The sequence below is a fragment of the Engraulis encrasicolus genome, chromosome 16 (assembly GCF_034702125.1).
Source record: "Engraulis encrasicolus isolate BLACKSEA-1 chromosome 16, IST_EnEncr_1.0, whole genome shotgun sequence".
Taxonomy (NCBI): domain Eukaryota; kingdom Metazoa; phylum Chordata; class Actinopteri; order Clupeiformes; family Engraulidae; genus Engraulis; species Engraulis encrasicolus.
In genome coordinates, this window is record NC_085872.1 from 33,997,622 (window position 1) to 34,021,996 (window position 24,375).

At 43.5% G+C, this 24,375-nt stretch overlaps 1 long non-coding RNA gene across 2 annotated transcripts in view; it reads right to left on the reverse strand.

Annotated features, from left to right (window-relative positions):
- LOC134466526 (uncharacterized) overlaps nt 1-22,468 on the reverse strand; it is a 31,994-nt gene extending 9,526 nt beyond the window's left edge. The window contains exon 1 of one of the 2 annotated variants that reach the window (XR_010038325.1): nt 22,261-22,468. This is a non-coding gene — a long non-coding RNA (uncharacterized LOC134466526). Of the gene's footprint in view, nt 1-22,255 lie in introns of both variants that reach the window. The other variant, XR_010038324.1, reaches the window with a different exon arrangement.
- Nucleotides 22,469-24,375: the final 1,907 nt, after the last annotated feature.

A 24,375-nucleotide genomic window follows, 5' to 3' on the forward strand; every position in this document is an offset into this window, starting at 1 on the left:
CAGTGTGGTGACAGAAGTGGTGAGCCAAGGCCAAAAAGCAATAAGGGAGCCGAGACTGTCCAAAATGAATGACTAGAAGGTTTTGTCATAGCCGACCAATAGGATTTCAGTCCGACAAAACTGTGGAACCATGACATCACTGCTGCATCTGGGCCGAGTTCATCAGGAGGGCTTGACTTCAGGAGACATTAAAAGGAAGGGAATGGCCAAAATACCACTGACAATAATGAAAGAAAGGGGCAAATGTAATGTTTTTAAATATATTACTTTCTTATACTGTTTACATTCCTGCTCACAGTAGATCATTTACAGCTCCCGATTTTCTAAATTCTAAAAATGCTTATTAAGGATAATGAACATTGATTGACGCCTGCTAAGCAGTCACTTCTACAACTACATACTGGGTGGAGCCCACCTGACATTGAATACTTTTACATGAGATATTTAATTCGGAATTAACTACCGGTACATTTAATTCTGAAAAAAGCTTAATTCCGCTTTGAAAACGTCATGTAAACACCTCTTAATTCGGAATTAAAGGAAAGATCAAAGTAAACTCGATGGAAGTATTTAATTCTAAAATATTAATTCGGATTTAAAAGCATCATGTAAACGCAGTGACCGAGATGAAAACATGGTAAATAGGGAGGCAGGCGGTGTCCTTTCTTTACGTATATGCAAAGAATCCCACAGAGGCGCTTCCCTTCTATTCCAGAAAAGTGTGTGGAGGGAGCTGGGACATGACAGGTTGTAATCAAAGATGAATCTTCTGTTTTGGATAGGGTTCAAAAGTTTAGATTAAATCTGCTTCCATGATCTATATCACACAGATACATTTGTTTGCTAGATAAAACATGGTGGCCCATAAGCAGCACATTTGCATTCATTCAAATTAAAACTAGGCCTATGCAGTCGTCTCCGACTGCTAAAGGTATATCCCCAAAACATGATGCTTCCAGTCCCCCATCATTCCCACCACTTCTGTCCACCTATTTATAAACTTAGTTATATATAGGCCTACATAGATCAGTGTCGTGCATCAGCTTAAAACCAAACAACTATTGTGAAAACAAAACTAAACCATTTGGGGCAAATCCACCCACCCGGTCCGACGCTATGGGCCAAACAAAAGTTCGGCCATCTTGAATTCAGCCATCTTGAAAGTGTTGGCCGCCAAAATCAAATCAGTTCATGAAGCTACCCTAGAGCATTAACGCACCGAATCTGGGACAAATCTATCGATCTGTTGAAAAGTTTGCGTCAACAAGAAACACATTACGCGGCGGCGGATGCGCACAAAAAACATTACATCCCCAATTCTCCAAGCTTCTGGGATATAAATAATAATATGACACACAAAGTAATGGTAAAACAGAGGGTATATTTTGGGGGCTCTAGTTTCTGTCGGGGGCCATTCTTCACCTTCTCCTTCACCATCATCATCACAAATGGCTCTATGTGGAAGCATCTTTCCACTGGAGGAAAAACTGCATTTTCAAGCATTTAGAATAATACCCAAAGTACTTTCAAGACACTTAAGCCTTGGCCTTAGTCCCTATAAAAAGTCTACAGACCCCTTTTCAAATGCTAGTTCAAATGTTACGTAAAAAATTATAGAAATAATACTTTTCCCACTTAAATCTAAACTATTATCCTGTACAATGGAATTAAAAATCAAACTCAAACTTAAAAGAGAAATAAGAGAAAATAAAAAACTTCAATTAGCATGGTTGCATAAATATGCACACCCTTAATCTAATACTTTGTTGCAGCGCCTTTGTCTTCTATTACAGCACTAACTCAGCCTTTTTTGTGTGAGAGTCTATCAGCATGTTGACGTGACGATATTTGTCCTCTCATCTTTGCAAAAGCACTCCAAATCTAACAGATAGCAAACGCATCTTGTCTGCACAGTCCTCCTCAGATCGCCCATCAGATGCTCCATGGGATACAGGTCTGAACTCTATCTGGACCATTCCAAAACCTCATTCTTGCCCATAGCAGACCTATTCCAGGAAGCACATATGCTTACTGGCCACATGCATACCGACATCACACACACTCTTCATCATTGAATACCAGCCATTACCCTCAAGTAGGCATTTCAGAGTTTCTTGCTTCAACCACAACAGACTTAAACATGCCTTCATACATCAATCTATTATTTTGCTAAATCAGTTGTAAGACGGCATAATGTTATCACTCCATGTTGGTAATATCTTCAAGTTATGTGGGTTGTATGTAATGTATGCATGTATGTCTGTATATAGGCCAGTGTCCTCTGTTTTTGTCAGTTGTGCAATAGTCTTGTGATGTGATGTTATGGGTATGTCCTGTCTTAAATGAGTCTTGCTCAGGGATGCAAAATGAATTTCAGTGAAAACTGACAATTAAGTGTAATAGTATCGCATCGTATCATATCTTATTCTGGTGAAGCCATTCTTTTGCTGATTTAGGTGTGTGCCTAAGGTAATTGACGTTCTGAAAGATTAAGTTCCTCTGCATGCTCACCTTTCTACCAGGGGGAGCGAAGGTTTTGTGCCTATACCTAGGCCCCTGTGGAACTGTTCATAATTCCCTCCTCCCTGACTAAAGCCGCAGTTCCAGCTGAAGAACAACAATCACATAGCATGATGCTGCCACCACCATGCTTCACTTTACGCGTGGTGTTATCTTGGCGATGTAGTGTTATTTTTGTGCCAAAAATGCCTTTTGGAATTAGAGTGCAGCAATAATGAGTACACCCCTTTTGAAAAGTGACATTTTGAACAATATTTTAATATACAAGTTACTAAAAATGCTCATAGAGTAAGTGAAATACAACATCTTTTGACCTTACGACAGAAAAGTAAGGTCAATAGGGTAACTTAAATGACATATTTGTCCATTTTTGTGAAATTATGGTGGTGCAAAAGTGAGCACACCCCTGTGTTAAACTCCTAGAGAGTGTCTGAGAAGAGGCCATTGGCCAAAAACATCTCAAAATTGAAAGGGATTAAAAGTGAGATCATCGGTGTGCATTTCATCATTGTGTTACATTGAACTTTTACATTTTGAGTCTGTGCCTGGCTAAGCTAGATGTGTGTGAGACTTGAATGAAATCCTATAGTATACTATAGACTAGAGAGTATCATGCTTCAGTAGTCACAGTACATGTTGACAAGCATGTTTCTTTTGGTGAAATTCAGCTTCCTGCTGTTGATGGCATCCATACAGCTTCAAACCATTTCAGTCCCACCACCATGCTTGACTTTAAGCATGGGGCACGTTTCTTTGTACAAATCATTTTTTACCACCACACATGCTTGAAACCATCTAAAGCAACTTTGTTTATCTTGGCGTCATTAGATCACAGGACATGGTTCCAGTAAACCATATCCTTAGTTTGTTTGGCTCTGATGAGACCTTGATGAACAATTTTGCATTAGATGGTGTCAAGCGTGGTGGTAAGCGATTCGCACAAAGAGAAGTGCCCCATGCTAGTCAAGCATAGTAGTAGGAGTGGCATGGCTTGGGGCTGTGCACTGTATGGTGCACTGTATGTCCAAAATGTTCAACTTTGGTTTCATCAGACAACTAGAAGCACTCAGAGCGCAGGCCTCCGCCAAGGAAGCTGTTTGATAGAACATTTGTGGAGTCCCCGCAATTCACTTTCTGGTCACTAGGGGCATCTAGATATATAGGCCAGCAATGGTGAATCTTTTATAAAATTCTGGTTCTGGTTTGTGATCCGGATAACCACCAGAATTGAATCAGTTGTTCCTTGGGTCATTGCTAACAACTCCACAAAGTTTCGCCCAAATCAGTTGATTAGTTTTTGAGTTATCCTGCTGTTAGAATCTTTTAAAACGTCCTGGTTCCGATTCGTAATCCGGACCACCACCAGAATCACTTGTTCCTTGGGTCATTATCAACAACTCCACAAAGTTTCGTCCAAATCCGTTTATTAGTTTTTGAGTTATGCTGCTGACAAACAAACAAACAAACAAACAAACAAACAACAAACAACCTTGGCGGAGGTAATAACACACACATGCATTTGGGAGATTACAGAAGTCTCTTTGCAAAATGTACTCCACCAAGGTTGAACGTTTTGGACATAAATTCAAAGGGTATGTTGGGCGCAAACCACCAACCAAATAACACCCTACCTAAAGTGAAGTATGGTGTTGGAAGCATTGTGCTTTTGTGCCATTTTTCTTCAGCTGTAACTGGGGCCTTCATTAGGGAGGAGGGAAGTATGAACATTTGTACAGGGGCCATGGAAGTGGCACAAAACCTTTGACCCCGTGGTAGCCTATAAAGGTGAAGATGCAGAGGAACTAATCTTTCAGAATGACAATTACACTAAGCACACGCCTAAATCAACAAAAGAATGACTTTACCAGAATAAGACTGAGGTTTTGGAATGGCCCAGACAGAGTTCAGACCTGTATCCCATCGGACATCAGTTGGGTAATCTGAGGAGGACTGTGCACAGGAGATACAGTACACTCGCAATCTGTCTGATTTGGAGGGCTTTTGCAAAGAGGTGTGAGCTAATATTGCCACATCAACATATGCCATGCTGAATTTATTTGTCTTTCTGTCATTTTTTGCATCACAAAAACCTGATATTTGAACAGGGGTGTGTAGACTTTTGACAGCCACTGGACATCACAAGTATCTCTTAACATGACAAGCCATCTCAAGGCAAAATAAATTGTGTTTGATGTTAACTTTTAAAAATATTCAGGGTGTCAACATTTTCGGATCCATCGTATCTTGTTGTGTATGCAAAATTAATTATGTTTTGCTGGATGTAATGTTAATGGAGGTAATGTTCCAAGTGTTTTCTGCTGGCTACATATGATTTGGTGAAGCACAATCACAATTCCTGACTATTGACATGTTACCTGACCAGGGCCGGTTCTAGAGCAAAATTACCAGGGGGGGCCGAGGTGGGGCCATTATTTTTTCAGGGGGGCACATACATCGGCAAAGGAGATACATTTTTTATGTTTTATGAATATATACTATACAAAAATGTATATCATGTCACAGTCATTGGCTGTTCATCACAGGGGTCACAACAGGGGCCAGGAGGAAATCTACAGGGGCCCTGGCCCACCCTGGCCCCTGTCTAGAACCGCCCATGAACCTGACCTGGAATATTGTTCACCGTCTTCATGTTGGTATTTATCTTGAGCATTTTATCAATAAAAACTTAACATGAACTTCAATACCTTTTTTGCTGCTTCACCTGGGATATAAACCTCGGACAGGGGTTCCCAAACAGGGGTTACCGTGACAAGGCCTCCCCCATATATCGGATGATTCCAGCCAAGGCCCCCCTCACATGTGTCGTGCCAGACATTTCTATTTTCTATGCACCTCCTTTCACAATCATATTCTAGGTCTACACTGTGTGCAGAATTATTAGGCAAACATGTTTTTTGACCATATTGTCCATTATATGCATATTTTCCGCCACCAACCTCTATGGACATGAACACCTATTGGATTTAAGCATTCCAGGTCATGCATATTGGTATAATAAGAGACAGTGTGATCGGAGGGGCCCAATACCCTATATCAGGGCAAAATTAGTGTGCATAATTATTAGGCAACTTTGTTTTCCTCTGGGAAAATAGGCCACAAAGGAGATCTAACAAACTCTGAAAAGTCTATAAACAATTTTGAAGTCTTCCCGAGGGATGTGGTTGTCTTGAAATTGCCCAGATATTGGTCATATCCGTCTAATGCACCGTTACGAAGTCATCAGTGTCACATGCATTGTGCTCACAAAATAACTGCCGGATTGAGAGGAATTGAAGGTCAAACTATCACAAAATGATTACCCTGCAGTGCTGCTATATCCCAGAACTGAAGTGTGTCCACAAGAACATTGTATTCAGCACTCAGAGACATGACCAAGGTAAAACAGGTTGAAACCTGAAGACCACTCAACAAGAAATGCAGTCAATACTGGGTCAAGAAAGGTCTTTAGACAATTTTGTCTATGGTTTTATGAACTTGTGAAAGTGATTGTTAATGGACCAGATCGATGAGCCCATGGCTAGATCGGCAATGTGCACACTCAGATGAGTTCCTGAGTTCTACTCAAATGCCAGCAGAATACTGCATAAATACCATTGTCTTCTTGAAAGTTGCAAACTTTTCCCTCACAGATCCAGCTATGGGCTCATCCACCCTGTCTGTCAATAGTCACTTTCACCAGTCCATAATACCTTTAAAAACTCTGTCCTAGGGTATTTCTTGACCCAGTCTTGACTTAATTAACTTGTTAAATGGTTGTCTGGTGTCATCCCTTCTTACCTTTGCTATGTCTCTGAGTGCTCAACAACCTGTTCTTCTGGACACCTGATGTAAGTTTGCATTCTAGAATATGATAGCAATGCAGGGTAATAATTTTCTTGTAGTTTCACCTTAAATTCTTCAAATTTTTGGCAGTGACATTTCATGTGAGACAGATGACTTTGCAACGGTGCATTTGATACTTCTGTGCTAACGTTACCAACGTCTTGCCAATTTCAAGAGAGCCACATCCCTCTGGAAGACTTCAAAATTGTTTATAGACTTTTCAGAGTTTGTTAGATCTATTTTGTGGCCCATTTTCCCAGGAGAAAGCAAAGTTGCCTAATAATTATGCACACCGGATATTGGGTGTTGGGCTCCTTTGATCACACCCCCATCTTATTATACACATATGCATGATCTGGAATGCTTAAATCCAATAGGTTTTCATGTTCATAAAGGTTGGTGGCAGAAAATACGCATAAAATGGACAATATGGTCAAAAAACATGTTTGCCTAATAATTCTGCACACAGTGTATGAGGCAGGGCTAATAGGATATATAGAATAATAATGATAATAGTAGTAATGTTCAGAGATACAATAAATTATGATGTTGAGAATATTGATTAGTTATTTTGCTTAATAAATTATTCACTTGGTAGAGCTATGAGCCCGGCCCGGCCCCCGATCTCCCTCCTCACGATTTGATTGGCTGGTCCACTTTGGATTTTCAGCGTCGCCAGGGGTTACCAGGGGTTGACCAGGGGTTACTAGACTGCCCCCAGGAGAAAATTCAATTTGCGGCTGCTAGGGGCGTCTAGATTTCTAGGGATCTATTGCCCTGGCTCCACACTTCTAGCAGAGGACAAGAAATAATAGTAATTTGAAAAAACAACAGGATTTCTGCAGCTTCCCTGCAGTATAAATTTAACAAGAGCCAACTAAGAGTCCGTTTACATAAATTCATTTCACCATTTCATTGTGTAAGCGTCTTGCAAACTATTTACGTTTACAAACAAAGTTTCTGTCCTCTCAATAAAAACCTACTCTGTTTACAAAGAAACGTGGATCTGATGATTCACTAGTCTGTGCTAATTGAAGTGAGGCACTCCTGTTTGTTTTCATGCATAAACGGCATGACGTGTGCCATGTGCGTTACGCCCTTTTTTGGGTGAAAACATTAGGGGGAAAGCCAATGCAAGCCAAACAGCCGTGTCTGAAGCATGAACTGTGTTCATTTAGGCTAGCCGATGTAGTATGCAAGTTAGAGACATTTGGTTTGTTTTCCCCCAAAAAGGGGCGTAACGCACATTCACGAGCAAAGTACCCGGACGGCTGTTCATCCGTATCTTCCCAGCACTCAAGTCACATGACCAACAATACCAGCCCAGCAAATCAGGGAGGAGCACGTCATATGATTTTGTCCAACCAAGACGAGCAGCTATGCTCAGCACTGCGGATCCTCATTTCTCAACGTTTCTCACTGCTAAATCAGAATCGTATTCGAATGAATACGTGGGCTCTGGCATCTTTGCATTCTTCCACCTATGAAGTCGTTTTCCAGTATTTCAATGTAAATGGACAGTGCAATCTGCAATAGAAATGCGATAGAAGCAGATTAATGTAAATCTACTCTAAATACTTTTTTCAAAATATGGCTGTGTGTAAGTAGCCTCGCGAGCCATCCTACGTACTTCCGCCAAAGGATTGGCTCCACTACTGTAGTCTGGCCGTGCTTCTCTGTGGAGTGCTTGCAGCAGTAGAATTTTGATTGCAACGCCCCCCCAGAAAACAGCCAATAATCGAATACGCCCCCCACGTGGGGACGAAAGGGGGAGAACGCTCGTGACAATGACGTACACATCTGCGCCAGAGCCATTGGTCTGCGCTATGTTGTTGTTGAGTAACTGCCAGCGATTGGGTGAGAGGTGTCCAATAATTTCAAACTATAACTGAGTGCAAACTTCCTGCTTTCTACAATCGCTTCAGAGCAAACAAATGCCAGACCATAAATACGAAATGAAATGGTAGTATTATGGGATGGTCAGGACCAGGCTAGTGTGTAAGGGGTGTCACGGTATGAAAATGAATTATAACCACAATTGTCATGGTTTTCGATATTATCACAGTAATTTTGAAATGTTGTGTTGAATAAGTTTAGAAAGCATTGATAGTCCTACATAAACTCAAATAGTTCCAATGAGGTGCAAGGAGTGCCCGTTGTATTCAAAAATTAACAAGAGTCATCCGGTGTGAAATGGTTTAACAGCCTGTAGCCGGGCTCAGCATCTTAACATTTAATTTCACACTCCTGCTCCTTTAAATCAACTGCTTTTGATGGATTTAATTTTCACAGGTATTATGGCAAGCTTGCAATCGGAAACTCCGGCCCCAGTATCGGTAGATGCGGTGTCTGGGGTGTTGTTGATGGTACATGCTGACTGTGTCACTGTGCTTGCGTTGGTGGCTTGTGGTAGCGAGTGTGGTCTGACAGGGCCTTCAATGTGCAGGATAGTGGGGTGTTTTTTCTGACACATCTGACATGTCAGGCGCCTGGTGCATCCACTGCTCACATGGCCTTTGGTGAGACAGGCAAAGCACATTCCATGTTTCTTCAGATATTCAACCTTGTCCTTGTGCTGTTGTAGCGCCATCTGGTGGCATGATTCCATCGTATGATCTCCTTTGCAGAAGAGGCATGGTTTTGAATAGGCCGCTTGTGAATGCTTCTGTTGGAGGCAATCAGATGTGTTTCCCCCTCTAGGGGTTGCTGCGGGCGCCACTGGGACGACGGTGGTTGCGAAGCTTTTCTTTGGTGAGGGCCATTTTTGTCCAGTTGGTTTTGCTGCTCTACTAACTGAGTCCTGAATGGTTCCAAAAACTGGATCTAATAGTACTTTGGCTTGCTTTTCAAGAAATTCCACCATGTTATGGAATCTGGCCCGGCGTTTTGTCTGTTCCTGTAGCTCACATGCTTTGCTTCTCCATCGTTCCTCAGCTTGTAGGGTAACTTTGACAAAATCAACTGTAGGTTGGAGGGCGTGTCGAGCTCAGACATATCGGGCAGGCCGCTAATTATGTTGCAACAGTTTCTCAGGTATAATGCATAACTGTAAAGTTCTTTACCATCTTCTGGCTTAATAGCATTCCAATTTAGAGCTTTCTGAATGTAAGCAGTGCTGAGGCGGTAAGGGTCACCAAAATGTTCATCAAGGAGTTGCCTTGCCTCTGCATAACCTAATTGAGCATTCATGTGTAGGCAGCTTTGGACCAATTCTTTAGGCTGGCCAGTTGTGTACTGTTCAAGGAAAAACAGTCGTTCTTGGTGATTAGCTGTCATTTGTTCAATGCGGTTCTCAAATGCGTGGATAAAAAGGTAAGTAGCTAATAAGATCGCCATTGAATGTTGGTAATTTCCTGGTGGGAAGAGAAGTTTGTATCTGGTGCTGAATGATCAGACTGGCAAGCTCACTTTGAGCATTCACAGGATTGCTTGACTGTCATTTGGCTGTGGGACTAATGGTTGAGTGACAGGTGGGGTATTGGGCTGCCCCATTCTGTGGCTACTGAGTGAAGGCCGATTTACAGTAATTATGGCTGGTGCTTGTGATAGCAATGGAGTTTGTGTCGTTCTTTGTCGAGGCGCTGTCCTTGGTACTGGCGTTGGCTGTTGTATTGGTATTTGTGGTGTTGTTTGTCCAGTTGTTGATACAGCAGTTTCAGTAGGCATGTTGTGTGTTTGGCTTGTTATTTTCATGTGCGTTTGTTTTGCTTCCTCCTTCATCATTCTCTGCAGTGGTGTTTTGGGAATTGCTCCCAGTCGTGTAAATTCAACAGGTGATTGATCTTCCATCATAACTGATTTATCCGGGTGACTCTCGGTATAGGCGTTCATTGCGTCACCTTGCAGTGGCTGCAAAATGTCATGCGAATATTGCAGCTGTTCAGTTGACGCCATTTCAAAACTTTCATAAACTTGTAATTTTGCATCAGCTTCTGATAATTGTATGTCAAGATCAAGCTGCTCCATTTTTCTCTGAAGTTGCTCCTTTGCCTTTTGGAGCTCATGTTGTAATTTCATGCCACGCGATTTGGCTTCAAGCGCTGCCTTTTCTGCGGCCGCCTTTGCGCGCAGGGAGGAGACAGCCGAGACCTTCGACGTTTTTGACCCAGTTTTGGAGACACTGTCTTCTGGGTTAATTTCCGGTTGTGCATCGGACTTTCCTTTTTTCCATTCATCAATTTCAGTACAGAAACTGTCAAACACTGCCATCTTAGGCTCGTACCATTCGGTCTTATCCTTTTCCTTTTCTTCCTCAGTCATACACTCTTGGACAGATACATGCGCGTCATAGAACTCATTCATCGCTCTTCGTAATTCATCAAATCTTTCATTGATCGTTTCATCATCTGCATGAGTCTGACTTCATACAACTGCCTGAAGTCTTCACACAGGACAGAATCCCAGTTTGCCATGGAAACATTACGAAAGAAGAAGACATACAAAAATGGGCTTACCTGAAAGATGTTCAACTCCCCGCCATTGATGCAGATATCGGTCTGCTGATCGGAGCTAATGCCCCGTGGGCACTGGAGCCTTGGAGTGTCATACATAGCCAAGGAGATGGTCCTGCCGCTGTGAAATGCCGCTTGGGGTGGTTCGTCCAGGGTCCGTTGAATGGTGGTGCACCTACAGATGAACAATGTGTCTCCACAAACAGAATTTCTGTGGCAAGATTGGAGGAGCTTCTCGTCAGGCAGTACAATCAAGACTTCCCTGAGAGAACATGCCAAGAGCAGACAGAACTTTCATTCGATGACAAGAGATTCCTAAAAATTGCAGATGAATCTGCAGAAAGACGGACATTACGAAATGAGACTACCTTTCCGTAATGAGAACCTTGTTATGCCAAACAATAAACCGGTGGCTGAGCTGCGAGCTGCTACCCTACAGAACAAGCTCAAAAGGAATGAGGACTTTCGCACTGACTACACCACATTCATGAACACTATGCTCAACAGTGGATATGCTGAGAAGGTGCCAGTTGATCAACTGTCCAGGTCTGATGGCAGAGTGTGGTACATACCACACCATGCGGTATACCATAAGAATAAGAACAAAATCAGAGTGGTATTTGACTGCACAGCATCGTTTCAGGGTACCTCATTGAACGTCCAGTTACTCCAAGGCCCTGACCTGACCAACACTCTCCTCGGGGTCATCCTCAGATTCAGACAGGAGCAGGTTGCCATGATGGCCGATATCGAGAGCATGTTCCACCAAGTCAGAGTTCCCAGCAATGATGTGGACTTCTTGCGGTTCCTGTGGTGGCCCAATGGCGACGTACATCAGCCCCTTGCCGAGTACAGGATGGTGGTACATCTCTTCGGCGCAGTCTCGTCACCTAGCTGCGCCAACTACGCCCTAAAGAGAACTGCCAAGGACAATGAGGGAGTGATGAATCCAGAGGTGTTGGAGACCATAAGGAGGAACTTTTATGTCGATGATCTGCTGAAATCGGTGGCATCGGAAGAACAGGCCGTACGCCTTATTCGTGACCTGAAGACAACCTGTGCAACAGGAGGGTTCAGATTGACGAAGTGGGTGAGCAGCAGCCAATCCGTGCTTGCTTCAATCCCAGTGGAAGACAGAGCTTCCAAGGAGATCAAGGACGTCAATCTGGAGAAGAGTGAGACACCTCTAGAGCGCGCCCTCGGTATCCAGTGGAACATCAGCTCGGACACCCTATGCTTCAAGATCTCACGAAAGCAGCAGCCATGTACACGCAGAGGCATCCTCTCCATTGTCAACTCCCTGTATGACCCCCTTGGCTTCCTGACACCCATGGTTCTCCCAGCCAAGAGAATCATCCAAGAACTTTGCAGATCCAACCTTGGCTGGGACTCAGAGATTCCAGTCTCCTTCGCCAAGAGATGGGAGACCTGGGTCGGAGAGCTGAGCCAGCTGGAAGATCTAAACATCAGCAGATGCTACATACCCAAGGACTTCTCCAATGCGTACCAAGCACAGCTACACCAATTCTGTGATGCCAGTGAGGTAGGGTACGGCACAGTGAGCTACTTGAGACTGACAGACTCCAGAGGTCTCACCCATGTGGCATTTATTATGGGGAAAGGAAGAGTAGCGCCACTGAAGCCTGTTACCATCCCCAGACTAGAGCTGGCAGCAGCGGTCCTGGCAGTGCGCATCAACAGCATGTTGGAGAAAGAACTTGAACTCACACTAGAGGCACCAGTCTATTGGACAGACAGCACTACAGTCATAAAAATACATTCTGAATGACACCAGTCGCTTTCAGACATACGTAGCCAACAGAGTGGCCACCATCAGAGACCTCTCAGAAAAGTCCCAATGGCACTATGTAAGCAGCAGTCTTAACCCCGCCGACGACGCCTCACGTGGCCTGACTACTGAATCATTCCTGAAGTGTGAAAGATGGCTGAATGGACCTGACTTTCTGAAGCAGCCTCAACACTCTTGGCCAAAACTTCCTGAGACAGCTCTCTCTCTTTCTGATGATGACCTGGAAATTAAGAAGACTGTTGCAGTCCTCAGTACAGCAGCAGATAAGGTATACGATTCATGTCATCAAGTTCATAGAGCACTTCTCCTCCTGGAACCACCTGAAGAGAGCTACTGCAAGGATGCTCCAGTTCAAAGAATTCCTAAAGCAGTTGATCAAGGGAAAAGGAGACGTGACACACACCGGCCAAAAGACACACGACAACAGAAAAAGTACAGAACACAAAAGAAAAAGTATACTTACCTGCCAAAATCTGTCCATTGACGATCTTGCACGTGCTGAAAAGAGTCTGCTCCAATATGTCCAGAAGTGTCACTTCTCAGAAGAGATCTCACTGCTGGAGAAAGGCAAAACACCTGTTAAGAAGGGCAGCAGACTGTGCAAGCTTGACCCCATCCTTGTTGACGGAGTGCTACGAGTAGGAGGGAGATTGAGCAAGACAGCCATGCCGGAAGAATTCATACATCCTGCAATTCTACCTAAAGCCTGCCATGTAACCAAACTGCTCATCAGACATGCTCACCTCTCAACGGGCCATGGTGGACGGAATGAGACGCTGGCCAAACTCCGCCAAAGATTCTGGATACTCCAGGCCAATGCAGCTACAAGGCGTACCATAGGGAAATGCATCTTCTGCCGCTGCTGGCACACTCCACCTGCCACACAGAAGATGGCAGACCGTTAAATGCCGTTAAACCGCACCTTGCCAGACCACCCTCCATTCACTTATGTCGGAGTTGACTACTTCGGCCCTATAGAGGCGAAGCGAGGCAGAGCGAAGGTGAAAAGGTACGGAGTCTTGTTCAATTGCCTTGTAAGCAGAGCTGTCCACCTGGAACTAGCACATTCCTTGGACACTGACTCATGCATTGCTGCCATCCGACGCTTCATGTGTAGAAGGGGCCAGGTCAAGGAGATTATGTCGGATAACGGCACAAACTTTGTAGCCGCAGAACGTGAGCTGAGAGACTCCCTTGCAATTCTGAATCATAGCAAGATCCAACGAGACCTATCCTACGAGGGGATCAAGTGGTCTTTCAATCCCCCGTTCGGGCCGCACCATGGTGGCGCATGGGAAAGACTCATCAGAACCATCAAGAGAGTCCTTTACTCCATCGTTAGGCAGCAAGTGTTGGATGACGAGAGCCTGCAGACGGTTTTCTGTGAAGTAGAAACGATTCTGAACGATCGACCTATCACTGGAGTTTCCAACGACGTGAATGATCCAGAACCTCTTACACCAAACCACCTGCTCCAACTAAAGGGTAAACCCCTGCTGCCACCAGGAGTGTTTGCGAAGGAAGACTGCTATGCCAAAAGAAGATGGCGACAGGTCCAGTACTTAGCTGACTTGTTCCTCTAATGCAAGAAAGACAGAAATGGAACCTGGTGAAGAGGAACCTCAAGCCGGGCGACCTAGTCTTAATCATGGACGAAACTTCACCACGAAACTCATGGCCAAAAGGAAGGATAACAGAGGTAATCTCCGACAGCAGAGGACACGTCCGACGGGTCAAGTTACGAACAGGAAGCAACGTCCTGGAAAGACCCATCACGAAGCTGTGCCTTCTTATGGAGGCCTGACCTCTCTACTCTTTTTGAAGTTTCATATTTTTGCCCCTTTTTGAGGATTATATTTTTGTTTTGAAGAACATCATTTTTGTTTTTTCCGCCTTTCGAAGATGAGAATAATTTTTTTGAGTTTTTTGCCTTTCTAAGATGACTTTTTGATTTTTCTGCAGATATGGACTATGATGTACGCATATATACTTAATGGACTCTAAACTCTTAAGATCCTGAATTATATTTGATGGCTCCATTCGTATTTCTGTAATTGTCAGATAGTGTAGACAATTAGGGGCCGGGATGTTGGAGCCATTTTGCTATTTTTTCTATATTTTCTATTTTCCTCACTTTATGGTGATATTTAGCTATTTAGATTTATGTCTACATAATGATAATGATTAACTGCGCAATATTTAGTATATTTACTATGAATTTGGGAGCGTCACTGGTGCTTGGGCTATAGTGGGCTCTGATTGGCTGTTCCTCCCTACTCTCGCCTATCTAACCGGAGCACAGGTGGCTCAGTAATGAATTGGATTTCTGATGGCGGGTGTAGGAAGGGAAACAGTTTTTTGACGTGTCATTTCGACTTATTTACTTAGTTTGAGAATAAACAAGATCTGTAATGTGAAGAGACCTGAAAGAAAATAAATTTGAACACTGAGAAGTAAGAACGCACGTCTGAACTTAACTGGACCTCTCCCGTCAAAGCGACTCCAGCTGAGGCAGCCAGGAGGCCGCTACAATTAGTCAAAAAACTCCTTTAAGGCCGCAAAACCGAAATCTTTTATTTAAAGGCACAATACATCAATTGTTTGTCATTCTTAAAGGGATACTGTGCAAGAAATGGTCAAAAAAGGTACTGCAACTATGCTGCTCATTGAAACTGGGCTGCCAATTGCCAAATTTGATCTTTACATAAAAGTTTACTAAGAAATAAACAAATATTTTCTAGTGTGGTCCAAGTACAGTCATTTTTGCAGCTAAAAATGGCTATTTTTGGAAATTCAAAATGGCGGACCATGGAGAAGATCCCCCTTTTCATGTATGAAAAGTGCCATTTTTCCAGTCATAGTGAATACTTACAATTTGATGGTGGTGGTAAGTATTCATGAAAAAGGTAACATTAGTGAATGGGCAGCATGAATCCTGGAAATAAACAACTAAAAATCTCACACAGTGTCCCTTTAAATTATGAGGAGGAAATGGTCACAGTTTGTACTTTTCATTCTATCACAAATTAATTTGTTCAGCAATTCACTATGATTCCAGCATTGACATAAAGTGTTAGGCGAAAAAGAGTGCCTCTGTGGCAACATCAGCAGACTTGGATGGGAGGTCAGTAGGGCTCACGGTGTCACGTGTATGGTACGGTTAAACGTAACGGTACGTTTTTTTTTTTATTCAAGCGGTAATTATTGTCAGCACTTTTTACTTTTTGGTTATTGTGACACCCCTAGTGTATGTATTGGTGGCTTGGTGACAGCAAACAAAAGTATGAAGAGGCACTGAGCATCTCACACACTCCATGAAAACTAGAGCTGACTGGCGTCAGACTGATAACACGTCAGACTCCGGTGAAGTACTCATCGCTGGTGGCCAGTCCTATATTTATGATGTGCCACATATTAAAACAGAGTGGATGATCCCACTTAATTCAGTGAGTCACAAGGATTTCTGCCACAGCGAACTCTCCGGAGTGCTTCCGCCAAGCGGCTGTGGAGCGCCCACGTCCGTGTCTGTTTGCCCGAATAGCTGCCAGCATTTCCTGCCCAGAGAGAAGAGGCTGTGATCGTCAGGGGGATAGGCAACCTCTCCTGACACCCTGCTCAACGGAAATAGAACCAATGCTCATCCAGCTGAATAATGTCTTAAACACCACTTTGTCTGACTGGATGCCTGAACAGTGCACTTTTCATATAAGTTGAGCGTCTAGGAGATCTGTGATGATTTTAAAAAGCTACTGAGTTAGGTACCATGCACTGAGCCAAGATACACAGTGCAGAAAACACAAGATTTAACACAAAACTCATCCTCGCTGAAATGTCATTTGAAATTAGCCGCGGCGATTACTGTACATCACACAAATGAGAAATGCAGCAAATATAATGTATCTCAACATTCTCACGCATATGTGATTGTAAAAGGCATTTGTTGTTTGTTTTTTGGATCACCGCCGTGTGTGGATGTGTGGATGTCTGTCTTTGTGTGCGCGCACGTGTGGGCAAGTGTGTGTGCGGCGCGCCTCTGACTTCACACTGCAGATTCCAGCCCATCTGCTGCCTAGAATGCATAAATAAATGTGTCTATGACAATATTTCAGCTCGTTGCCAACTCGATTCCTCTCCGTTTCCTCCAGAACACAGGCTTTTTCATTTTAATTTTGAGGTTCAGACCACAATACAGTATAAACAGAGCATATTTGTGTGTCAGAGGAGGAAGAAAATATTTTTGCTTCTAATTTGCCATGAACAATGGGGCCTAGCAAATGTCAAATGAATGAAGACAACAGAATCATCGTATTAACATAACATTTTCAACCAGCACACCACTTTTGTTTTAACTTATGTAACATATACATGTTTTTTTGTTTATAAACACGGTGTTGTGAGGAGGGGCAAGACACTGGCAGCCAACCACGTGAGCTAATTTTTTGACAGACATCGGTTTCCAACACACACACACACACGCGCATGCTTTAATTGCATGTTTGGTCGAGGCACAAGACATCAGCTGACAATGCTGATGGTGTGTGGATGATTTACACAACGACAGGTGTTGGCCATTCTTGTAGCCTTATACAGTTATGGCGCTAATGAAACACAATGACGCAACCAAAATCTGGCACTACCCAACAGTTAAACACACCCACACACTCAACGACAGGATGCACTAACAATTGCCAACTATGTGGGATAGCGGCTTAAAATTGCTCCAGATATAGGCTACTGTATATCGGAGTTCTCATGACCACATTCATGAAATCAAGTCAAATTAAAAAACAAAAACAAATTAATTTGTTATAACCTAACAAATATATTAACTCAGTCACACATTATTTACTTTAGTTTATGCCATGCACGCTATATGGAAAATTCACTGCTAATGACTGAAATACATGGTGTAATTCATTTCCTTGTGGCCAAGTATAATTTGTCAAGTGATTAGAGCTCTTCTTTCCAACATGCCACCTTTGCAGAGATGTAATTGTACACTAGGCCAGTTTAGTGCCTTATTGGGGGCTGCCCCTTGCACTGGTGAGGCATAAATGCAATTTTGTTGACTGCAGTGTGCAGTGAACACTTGTGTGCTGTGGAGTGCTGTGTCACAATGACAATGGGAGTTGGAGTTTCCCAGTTGGGCTTTCTTCACTTAAATATGGCTTGGCACTCCACTCACAAACAAAACAAAAAACACAGAAACACTAACAAAAACTGGCACTGTCAAGGAACTAAAGCACCCCAAAAGCTATATACTAAGCAAGGATGCAGTAACAATTTGCAACCACGTGGGATGGGTGCTTGTCAGTCACATGGTTGCTTTCAGAAAACTGAATTTCAGCAGACTTGAGATTAGGTATAAATCTCTTAACTTAACCAATTAACAGTAACAGTTTTGGCATCTTTTACTCCAGGAGTATTCCTCTGGGGAATTCTTTCCCAGTTTGTGCTAAACTAACATGCATGGTCTTGTTAGAAAGGTACGACTCTGGCGTATGTCACTAAATAGTCAAAAGACCAATTTAATGTACCGTGACATATACTTCTAAATAAAACACTAAAATTCTTGGGAAAAAATGAGGAGAAACTGAATGTTAATCCAAATAAATGTGAGTGTAGCCCACTGTGAAAGCAATTCTCCCGCTGAAACACAACATAAAACCTGCCTCAAGCCTTAGAAAAAGTCCAGCACAAAGGACCCACTTGATATCAATGAAAACGCGTAAAGACATGCACCGCCAAAACCACGTCCGGAGCTCCCATAGACTCCCATTCATTCGGGGGTTCCGAAATAGGCAAGGTCGTGGAGGGGTCCACTGAAAACGCGTAAAAACATGCACAGCCAAAACCGCCTCCGGAGGTCCCATTGATGGCCATTCATTGAGGGGTCGGAAAAAGGCAAGTTCGCGGAGGGGTTTCTTCTAATTTTCAGGAGCGGGCTTTTCAGGACAAAAAAGTCTCACTCTGTGGATGTCTCACTCCTAACGAGTCTAACACATGACATGGCCGATCAAGAACACACTTTTTCGACGGAGGTCTGGTCCTCATCCTGGAGGTCAGCAGAACTGGAAGTTTTGAGGTTTTCACAGAGGTGTTGCGGCGGTCAAGTCCAGGCAAAGTGGCTCTCAGTCGGGCAGCAACTAAGGCTTAGTGTAAGTGAAAGTTTCCCCCCCCCCTTCAGCAGAACTGACCATCACCTGGTAGTATTTGGGTTTCACCGAAGTGTTGCAGCAGCCAAGCCGGGAAAAGTGTCTCTCGGTCGGGCAGGCTACTAGCCCACACCTCCTGGGAGGTAATTTACTGACCTGATTCCCCGTTTCCCTGGCCTTTTATTTGCCAGTACTTGTAGCAGTTCCATGTGGTGCATAATAGTGGTGCCTTCTGCTTACACTGCACACACTGTTGCCGCCCCTCTGTTCCATCTTCCCCGAAGTGAGAGGGCATATGCAGCGCAACAGGTGCTGGTGGTGGTGCCTGTGGAGGGTGGTCAATTTCCCCCTGCCCAGCATCCTGGAGCTGCAGAACCAGGTTCTCCCTGAAGGCCGTCAGAGACAAGGGCTTTGCTCCCCTGGATTTCATCACTTCTTTGAGGAGGATGAATGTGTTCACTATGGCGATGGTAATGAAGTGGTAGAGGAAAGGTCGGTACCATCTCCTCATCTTGTGCAGAATGGAGTAGTAGCCTATCAGGGCATCTGAGAGGTCCACTCCGCCCATGTTCATGTTCTTCACCCTCCGCTGTATGGTGTTGCCGTTGCTGTGGGCTTGGTGAATGCTGGAGCACATCCGAACTGTACCGGTGTCTTTCCATTGTACGGACACCAAGCTCCCCTCCCGTATCCAACGTATCGTACCCCTTGGGTGGCGACTGGTGATGGCACCGGCTTGGTGCTTGGGGAAACTGATCCTCTGCTCGCGAATGGTACCACAGGCCCACTGTGGTTCTCATCATCCGGCAGTTGCTGGAACAGCATTGGGCTTGTATAACAATTGTACAAAGAGCTCAAGTTGTACACAGTACCCAAAACTGGAGAGGATACTAGCTCCATGACGACATTGTAGCTCAGATCTTTTCCAGATCCTGCTAGGTTTTTACCCTCATAAACCATGAAGTCCCAGGTGTAGCCAGATCGAGAGTCTGCCAGCACAAACAGCTTGTAGTCCCATTTCGATGGCTTATCTTTACAGTATTGGCGGATTCCTATTCTGGATTCCTATTCCATGCATTCGTCGATGGCGATGTTCTGGCCTGGCTGGAAGTTGGCCATGCAGTTCTGCCGGATATCGTTGTACAGGGGCTTTATCTTCTGAAGTCGGTCGACCCCAGGGCTGCCTTTCCCATCCGCATTGAGCTCGTCCTCTTCAGGGTCAGACAGGTGAAGATTGGTGGAAATTTGTCTGAATTTACGTCCAGACATGGTTGAGCCGGCCCATGGGAAGCTATACAATGCTGACCTCCTCCAGTAGTCTGTAAGGGGTGGTGCGTGAACAAGGCCCATGTAAATGATCAGCGATGGGTAGCTGAACATATCTGCCATGGTCAGTTCTTCCCAATCCAGCGCATGCTTCCGTCTCCCAAATTTGATGGTGTTTTTGAGGACCGTTTGTAAAACTGCCTCAGAGATGAATAGGCGGAAGAGATCCAAGATGCTATCATTTCCCCAAACAATAACTCGAGGACCAGGCGTACGAGTTGGCAACTTTCTCCCCCTTCCTCGTGGCCGGCCTACTCCTCTTCCTCTGTCTCTACCCCTGCTACTGCTGGGAGGCCTCCCTCGAGGCCTGCCTACTCCTCTCCCACCAATCCTCTTCGCTGGAGGTGCATTTTCATCTCTGAAATAGAATGTCAGTCAGTGACAAAGCACCGAGCCTTTCAAAAAATGTTACCCCGTCCGAGAAGCCTTTGGGCCAACTGTCTAGTTGTGGGTCAGACCCAGCCATCGCCAGTCAACGATAGCCACTGTAATACACATTGGTACTTACGTTTCCGAGTCAGAAGGTCTAGGGAAGCGTTCTCCAGATCTGAATTCACTTCAGAGTCTGAATTGCTTCCAGCCTCCCATTCAGTCTCTGTTTCGTCTCCGTCGACGGAGCTTGTTCTTTCGGCACTCACCTCAGCGGTGGTGTGCATTCTTTTCCGAGGGTTTTGTGACATTATGCCGACATTAGTCAACTTTTTTCACTGAATCACGCCAGAAAAACATGGCAACGCTCGGGCAGCTTGTACACTTTTACACAGCAGCTGCAATCACAAGCTGCACCTGGTAAGTACCTGGAACTGCAAGCTGATTGTACAGTTTCTATCCGCCGGCGGGTGGCAGCGTGTACAATGATCAGTGTTGTAAAAATACTTCACTACTGTACTTAAAGGGACACTGTGTGAGATGTTTAGTTGTTTATTTCCAGAATTCATGCTGCCCATTCACCAATGTTACCTTTTTCATGAACATTTAACACCACCATCAAATTCTAATTATTCATTATGACTGGAAAAATTGCACTTTTCATACATGAAAAGCGGGATCTTCTCCATGGTCCGCCATTTTGAATTTCCAAAAATAGCCAGATTTGGCAATAGGCAGCCCAGTTTCAATGAGCAGCATAGTTGCAGTACCTTTTTTGTCCATTTCCTGCACAGTGTCCCTTTAAGTATATTTTGGCGCATCAGTCCGCGCTCCTGCACTTCACAATCTGGTGCATCACGGGAAAGGACTTGGTAAATGCAGGGAAAGAAAGGAATCACCGGAGCATCTTCAGATGTGGAAATTAACTTGTTTTATTGGTGATTCCTTTCTTTCCCTATATTTTGGAGTACTTTGTACTTTTCTCAAGTATTATTTTTTTGGAAAACTTTCACTTTCACTTTACACTACATTTCCGGACTAAATTGTATACTTTTACTCCTACATTTTTAATGTTCAGTTAATTACTCGTTAGAGAGAAAAAAAGAGAAAAACGCAGAGTTTTGACCCCACTTACTGCAACGAAGTCAGGACATGATGCCTGGGTTCCGGGCGTATGTCATCACGCGTAGTAGTCAAGTTTATTTTCTGTCTAAACCTTGTCTAAATTTAGTGTTTTGAACTTTTGAAACTTTACCAAAATGCAAAAAATGTCTTTCAAACTGCATTTGCCTTGTTTACTTTTTACTTGTACTTTTCATTACATTACTTGATTATATTATTTTTTTTACAGTACTTGGCATACTTAAGTACAAGAAGTTTCAGATACTTTAAGACTTTTACTCAAGTAGCATTTCAGTCAGTGACTTTTACTTTTTTCTAAAGTCATATTTTAGAGGGGTACCCATACTTTTACTTGAGTATATGATTTCAGTACTTTATAGAATAAAGTGACAATGATACACCTGCAGCTGCAAACCCCAGCTCTGCACCTGGCAATTACCTGGAACTCATTTGGTTGGGCTGGGCAGCCTGTATCTATTTATTTCTTAGGGGTGAGACTCGATTAACATTTTTAATCGCATTGATCTATAGGCTTTGAAATTAATTAATCGAATTAATCACATTTTAATCGCATCTAAATATCTGACTGGAGAACAGTGAAAAATATATTTTTTCACATGGAATTTGAATAATTACAATAAATAAGCTGATAGGCTGACCTGACCTGAGATGAGCTCCTCCCGACCTGCCTCGTCTTCGGACTCGACCCCAGTCATAATTAAGGACAGCTGACAAACATTCATGGCATCCTATCACTGTTCCACACTCCAGCCCTGGCGGTAGTGGCATTGCACTTTACTTTGATGCCTCAAGTACTGACCTCACGGCCATGCCATACTACGCTGTGATGACGTCTGTAATCACTCTTCTCTCAAGTCCCCAGATAGCAGATATTTTGGCTTTGTTTTGGCAGATATCTGCAATTTATGGCCTCCTTTTGGCAAGCCATAAGCTTTTGGCAAAATTTTGGCATGGTTATGGTTGACCTGGGCGCCAGTGAATTGGGGCGTTCCTCTGGAAAGCAAAAAAAACAAGATTTGGCTAAAATATGGGTTGCTTATGGCTTCCCACAACACATTAAAACGCGCGGACTGTGAATGAATGAGTTATGGCCAGGTTATGGCATGTGTCAGGTTAATCTGAACCTCGGGTGGAGAGCGGGACAGCAACGTTCTACATTGGTGCGCTTATGGCAATCCAAAAGACTGCCAAAATCAACTGTCAAGAGAAACTCGTGCTTGCCTCACTTCAGTTTCCCCAGCGCCAGTGTGTGTCAGACTTCAGTTTATGCAGGTAAGTGCAGTTGACACGTTTTTATATTAAATACAACCGCCGATGACTTAAGAGATGAGGCATTTTGTGTTATCGGTTTTCATGTTGATTTCATAGGTCTGTGACCGTCGGTTTCCGTGTTATGCGCTGAAACTTTGATACCCTTTTAACAGGAGCTAAAATACAAACGTCTGTGACACACAACTGTGACATTTAATCTTAGTTGCTACCCTCATACTCAGTAACGGTTGATTAAGTGTTGTTCTGTGGTTGAAATTCACTTTCAGATATCAATGCCAAGGGAATTTCAATCAAAGAACAACAACACTAGCAATTCCAGCTAACTGGCCAACGACAGCTAACAAAAGCCGGGAGCTAGCTAACTCAGGCATGGAGCATCTTCTACCTATTGGCACAAAGCAGAGCACTATCTAGCAATATCTGTCTGTCACGGAAAGTGTTGGACTCACTGTAATTCTAGCCTACTACTGAAGCAATCGAGTGAATCTGCTTTTTTCTACATTGTCTTTTCAGATGTGCTGCTGCTGAAGGCAGTCACCCGGTGGAGGAACTTGTTTTTTGACAGGCATAGCGTATTACTACAGGTTGGTTCCACAATTTATTAACCTCTCTCTCTGGTCTAATCTTCGTTCGTTGTGAAAGTCCTTGCTTTTAATGTAACTGCTTTTAAGTATACGTCTGTATTGGGTAATGCAATGGTCGGTTTGTGTTTAAGCGCTGGCTATTTAACATGATCAGTTGTTAAGGCAGTGTGTATTGTTCAGCTATCAACAACAGGGGGTATCCCGTATACAGAAATGTGGCCCATGTAGGCCTATGTAATCTTGCTCTAACATTTGTAATAGGCTACCTCAACACAGAGAGTAGCTTACTAGAGGTGTCAAAGGTAAAAGTAGAAGTGAATTCATGGTGAAATGTAAACAAACGCCTGCCCCCAGACCAGGATCTCGGAAAAGACTGAATAAGGGGGAAAAAACACCTCAGATAGGCCTACTGACAAGTAGTGGGAGCATTACTAATTGGCAGAAAGCTTTAACAATGGCACATGATATAACATAGTGACCCGTCTGTTTCACCAGTTATTCTACTGTAGGCACACCCAATGAGATAGATAGCCTACTGCTTTGTTGTTATTGAAAAACCTAAAAGCTAGGTTAAAAAAAAACTCCAATTTGACAAGTACTCTGATCTTAGAATCAGTGGGCTATATACTCAAGTGCAAGTTATATGTTTTGGCAGGGTTTTGTTTGATTGAGTATTGTTTTTTTTCCTATTCTTTTTCTCCCTTTTACTTTTGACAATTCCGTAGATGGTTGTACAATCTACTGTAGCCTCCTACTCATGTCATTTAAAATGTATAAAATATGAAATAACATCTACATTCTCTCTTCAGATGCTGTGCTGCGAACGGACACTGCAGTCACCTGTGGGAGGGGTCAATCAAATCGGATCTCAAAAACAGGTACCAAATTTTACACCCCTCCCC